Raw genomic sequence first — 5949 nt, forward strand, 5'->3', positions numbered from 1 at the left:
ATTTGGTTCTGGTCTACGCTATCCAAAGCTTTTCAAGGAAGCAAAGCCGACAAGGGAAAGTATTAAGTAGGAAAGCTGTGGGTACGTTTGGGGACAAGAGTTTTTCAGGCTGCGGTTGTATTCTATAAAATGTGTTCACGTAAATATACTCATTGCCCTCTTTGGAAACATCTAGTAGGACGCAGAAGGAATTCAATCAAAATGCCACTCTGTGCGTTATTTTATTCCTATTTTGAAATTTCGATGACATACCGCGCTTTTTCCTGGAAATCGCCACTAGCGTTGTGAAATGGCGCTATGAAAAAATGCCTCCGTTGCATTCTGAAAGATCGGAGCACACAAACCCTTTCGGGGTAATACTGTTGCTCAGTAGTTTTACTAAGTCTCCACAGCGATACCTGTTAGGCTCAAATTTGAGAAAGATGCGAAATACATTTAGGCGTTATTTGTTACTTAAAAATATATCCAAAATAAATCACAGCACATGACCGTTACAAACCAATTAACGGGTCACGGACGAAGTACTGGAGAAATACCTTGAGTTAACGCGTCAGCATCAGCCAATTCGTAACAAAAAATCTTTGAGGTACGGTTTGCACCAGGAAACATTTATTATCAAATCGTGTTTACGGCTTTTAACCAGAGCGTTTAGGTTTCTTCAACAGTAAACCAAGCATCTACTTCTGTGAAGCAGCATTTTCGGCGCGCTCCATGGCGCCTTCTGCGCGGAACATGATTCCACCGGCGCCACCAACTCCACCTCCTAGAGCGCTACCCGGAGTCGCCAGCATGGCTGCAAAAGAGAAATGCCCAGAGTAAAAAGCAGGTTTTCATAAAATACCACTTCAATAATGCATTTGATGTGTTGGGTCTGAAATGCAGTTTCGTCATAGGTGTTTGTAGACTTGGAAAATATATTCTAGACTTGAATCTAAAAAATGTAGACTTGGAAAATCTTATACACACAAGCCTAGGGAAACCGTTTATATAACACGATCGACGTGCATGTTGTTACCATCACCGCTCAATTTTATCACTATAAAACATTGTTGTCGAGAGGAATGAACAGGTACCCGAACTCGTCTGAAGTAATCACAGCGGGATACTCGAAAGAGTGTTCAAAGAGAATAGGTTATGGAGTATTTTGCCATCACGTTCCCTTAAACGGTAAGGGGGAATGAAAATCTTTCCTAACCGCGCTTCCGGTTTGCATTGCAAGCACTGACACAGAAGCGGGTGGCGCAGTTTACTTTGAAATAATCAAATCACATCCTGTAACAAGCACAAACATACATCTCTGGGCCACAAATCTTGTGCACATAAATAAATGCGACTCAGCTAGCCTGAACCCCACACAACGTCCGCAATTAGTGTTTGACATGGAGATTTCGCAGTACTTGCCCGAGGGTAAAAAAGCCTCGAAACAAAAAAATAGAAGAAGGAGAGGGAATCAATAACTATTAAAAATTTTGACTAAGTACAAAATAGTGCACCTCAATAAAAACCACTTGCATTCTCACTGCGTAAATGTTTGCAGGACATGAGCTCAACGAGACTGCAAAGGCGTACGTCATGTATTAGGTTGCTGCAAACAGAGCCATGTCTACGTCCGGAAGATTTTTGTATTGGAAGCGTATTTTGAGAATCTCGGCTGCTTAGTGGTGGCAATCGGCCGCCGTCGCCTACCTGCTAACATACTCATGTCTAGCGTTCGGAAAATTTTTGTATTGGAAACGTATTTTGAGAATCTTGGCTGTTTAGGGGTGGACATCGCCTGTGGCCGCCAATCTGGCGTGTGGCTTTTTATGCACAAAAGAAAGCGCCTAGTCTTTGAAATGGGCAGGCAGCCTGTCACTGAGCTTTCATCAATGCGAAACAACGTGCGATGACGTAAAGACGGAACGAGGGAAAACACCACAGGTACTTCCCTCATTGGATATTTTGAAGTCAAGGAGGATGAGTTATGGCATTACACTGCCTGAAATTGTGCCTAAGACTTTGTTTCAGCTGTAACGCCGTCTAAAGACATCCGGTTCTGCACATGCAAAGAGAACAGTGTTCCTTGTAATTTTTTTCGACGCAGCTTAGCGTTTACCTAATGCTATCCCATGACATAAAAAATCACGCCTATGGTAATACATTGAGGTTTAAGGGATATTCTGGTGTTCATTTTACAAAGCGCTGCCTAAAATGCATGTACTTCGATGTAAGGGCGCCGGTCTACGCCATATCGCGGCGAAAAGAAACGGAATGTAGACCTAACCTCCGGCGCTTTGGCCTACACACGGCAGTTGTTTTTGTCTTCTTAGTAGAGCTATACGTACTCACAGAGTTTCACGTACCCGCAGGGGTGTTTTCACAAAGCTTTGTACTCAGGTGTGTTGACTACCGCAGCAAGCGTTGCTTAAGATGGTACTGGGGCTTGCCGTATTGAATCAGTTATTTACACAAAAAACACTTTAAGGTCGACCAGAAAGACTGTTCCCGCACGTGAGAATCTTTGAAGTGTACACCGACAGTCAGCAAAAGTTTTGCACTTAGTCTTGGACCCGCCCACCGTGGGGTATTGAGAAGGTGTTTATAAAAACGAATTCATGCTGCTTTAGAAGGGGGTTGTGGATGAAGCATTTAGGGAAAGCATTTATGAAGCGTCTATTAGCTGTTTTTGAAACGCTTCCGGAAAGCACGCTCACACATGCTGAAACCTCCCCCGGCCGTTTTTTTGTTTTCTTGTCTGCGTATTTTAGGCTTCATGGGTAGATAGTAGTCGATACAAAAGAAATTTAAATCTTATTGTAGTAAGGTCTTTCTGGAACGAGCAAAAGAATATGGTGTGCCGGCCTAAAAATCTCTGCGAGAGCATGCAATGCGGGAAAGTAATATTGTGCAGCATTACCTAGGATGACCGCCACCACGACCAGAAACTGGATTCCAAGGATACGAGACATGGTGGTATCGGTTGCTGAAATGAAAACAGGCTTTGTTAGAGTGGACAAAAATAAAATATTAATGACGTGTAAATTACTTCCGCAAAAATTTTATTTCAATATATCTCAAATCGGCTGATGCTCTCAGTGCTGCCGATGAATCCCAATAAGCATCAATATAAACCTTACAGTGATTGAGTAAAGCAGTGGTCAGATATACCAACGCAAATTGGGATCCAAAGGGGTTATGACGGGTCGCTTTGTTGCGTTATGACGAAAATTTGTCACCATACTATCAGAGAAGCCTCGACTATCTCCACCTTTCTTGAACTGATTGTCATTATGAAGGTATTTCGCTGGTATTAGGGCGCCCTGTTTAAACATCGACGCTACATTTGGTGACTCTTTTATGCGCCGAGGCTTTTACGGTGGCGCAGTAACTTAGAGAGGGTATAGCCTAGAGAGCCGGAGAACAAGCGCCTTGCGCCACAACGCTGTGGAAGCTACGTGAGAACGCCCCAGCGAAAACAATCAATTCATGCGCCTCCTCCGCACTTCCTGACTCAGATGTGCGTCCGGAGAGTAGCTTCTACATGAGCGAAAGTAAAGGAAGTAGAGACGAAACCGCTTGCTTCGTGTACTCCAAGCTTAGACGAGCTCTTCTCGCAGCATTCTGCTTGGACTCATGGTGCGATCTCTGAAACTCTTGTTATTAACACGGAAATCAGCAGCAAATGTCCTTAAAAGTTTCTCGCCCAGAAGACACCAATTAAATCCTAATTATAATAATTGAGTTAAAAGTATTTGGAATTTTACGGCTTGACAAGCCTTCCGCCCTATTCTTCTAGTCGCCGGAAGCGCAAAAACAGACTCTCGAGCCTGCACAACGTTGCCTACCACGTAATAAATAGAGTACGAATGAGTGCGCTTGGAGGTCGTTTCTGCAATGTTCCTAAAATAGGCAATGTCGCATGTTCTCCAGAACAGAAGAACCACCTGTCTGGAGCGCTTTGATGAAAATAAAGTTCAAGACTGTGGAAGATATAAAAAAAAAGGCAAGAAAAACTTCGGGATTCTGTTTGTTAGGAATAAAGATAGAAGAACATAAAAAGTGTTGTTGATATGCTTTGCAATATCGGTGGAAACAAAATATGCTTTAGGGGTAGTAAAATGGAGAAAACTTGGCGAGGACAGGTAAGCGCTCAGGCAGTGATGGTTTGTGAAAATCGATTTGCCACGTTTGAGAACTTCTACGAAGCTTAGCCTTACGATTAGAAAACACCAGGCAGCTTTGCTTTAAAATTAGCTTTTCTGAAATAAAGAAAGAGAAGGTGGTCTAATTTCTTCCCCGAAGTAAAACTTTTGAGCCCCCGACCTTCATAGATTAGTCTTAATTGTGGCAGTTAGAGTTTATTATGCTGAAAGGAAACTGAACATCTCAGTTTGGTTCTGCCACTACTGCAGTTGCGCACCTTTTAAGTAAACAAGTGTAAACCATGATTTTGTTTCATAAAACTGTGCGTTCTGCAGGAAGTATTAACTTACCGAATTTCTTCAACAGAGGAGAAGACGTTTGTTTGCAGACTTATCGATAATACAGCAGGTGAATGTCCATGCTTTTATACATAGCGAACCAATGAGAATACTGTGTTATTTGATTCGGATAGCCCGCTAAATTGTCCGCAAGCAAAGAATTTATGGGTTTCTATTAGGCTCCCATGAAAATAGGTATATTTGGCAGTTTCCAATTATGTTGCCAGGAGACCGCCTTAATTGAAAATGCTGCAATTATGGAATTGCGCACCCCTGCGGCATCCCTTTGATTTGTTGCTTATATCTGAAGCCAATGTTTGTGACGGGAAGCAACGCGGGAACGCACACTAAAAAACTTTGTCATACGTGGTCTTATGTACTGAGCAGGCTTATATGACATCTGCGTCTCAAATTACACGACTCTCAAATTGGTTTCTGGTGGGCAGGGTCTGGTCCAAACGAAGACACATAGAAATGACATCGAACTGAATAAAACTTTTGTGGTTTCGTTCTTTTGCACGTGTATCTGGAGCATCAGAGACAAATATGTTGCAAACAAGCAGTGACCCCAACCATGGATCAATGTTTCTACGGAAACGGCTATGTTAGGAACATCGTAAAATTTATGTATATATATATATATATATATATATATATATATATATATATATATATATATATATAGGGTTTGGAAATGAGGGGCTCGTTAGGAAATACAGAAAGAAATGCCGGCAGTCTACAACGCCAAAGAAGGCATAGGGGTGTGGTTAGACTTTTTTTTTTACCGTTATGGACGTTACATTATTTTTTTTTATTAATTACTTGAGAAAGAAAGAAAGAAAAACACGCGCCCAGAGTGGGGACCGAACCCACGCCTTTCGATTAGATCTCGAATGCCTTACCAATTCGGCTATCTGGGCGACTGTGTTCCGCTTCACTTTCTGGGGTATTTATATTTACTACAACTGTATCTGACGCTTGAGGGTGGTAGCCAGCGCCACTCAGACTACACGGGGAGAAGGGGACCTTCTTTTTCAACCCCCGGGGCGTGACGCGAACGTCTACAGCCTGTAATGAGCGGTTAACTGGCGGGAAACCCTCTTATGTTACCTCGGCATCAAGGCTGCCAGAACCGAGGCCCTCGCTAAGCTTTCGCACGATAATAGGGTTTGGAAATGAGGGGCTCGTTAGGAAATACAGAAAGAAATGCCGGCAGTCTACAACGCCAAAGAAGGCATAGGGGAGTGGTTAGACTTTTTTTTTACCGTTATGGACGTTACATTATTTTTTTTTATTAATTACTTGAGAAAGAAAGAAAGAAAAACACGCGCCCAGAGTGGGGACCGAACCCACGCCTTTCGATTAGATCTCGAATGCCTTACCAATTCGGCTATCTGGGCGACTGTGTTCCGCTTCACTTTCTGGGGTATTTATATTTACTACAACTGTATCTGACGCTTGAGGGTGGTAGCCAGCGCCACTCAGACTA

The 5949-nt window shown here is 42.8% G+C and overlaps 1 long non-coding RNA gene across 1 annotated transcript; it reads right to left on the bottom strand.

Moving 5' to 3' along the window:
- Window positions 1–583: 583 nt before the first annotated feature.
- Window positions 584–4589, bottom strand: LOC144166117 (uncharacterized). The gene is made up of 3 exons (XR_013321583.1): window positions 4473–4589; window positions 2897–2962; window positions 584–793 (listed from the first exon to the last, which is right to left on the bottom strand). It is a non-coding gene; the product is annotated as an uncharacterized LOC144166117 (long non-coding RNA).
- Between the last annotated feature and the right edge of the window lie 1360 nt (window positions 4590–5949).

The sequence above is a fragment of the Haemaphysalis longicornis genome, unplaced genomic scaffold (genome assembly GCF_048455015.1).
Source record: "Haemaphysalis longicornis isolate Haplotype H1 unplaced genomic scaffold, Haemaphysalis longicornis Haplotype H1 scaffold_16, whole genome shotgun sequence".
NCBI lineage: Eukaryota > Metazoa > Arthropoda > Arachnida > Ixodida > Ixodidae > Haemaphysalis > Haemaphysalis longicornis.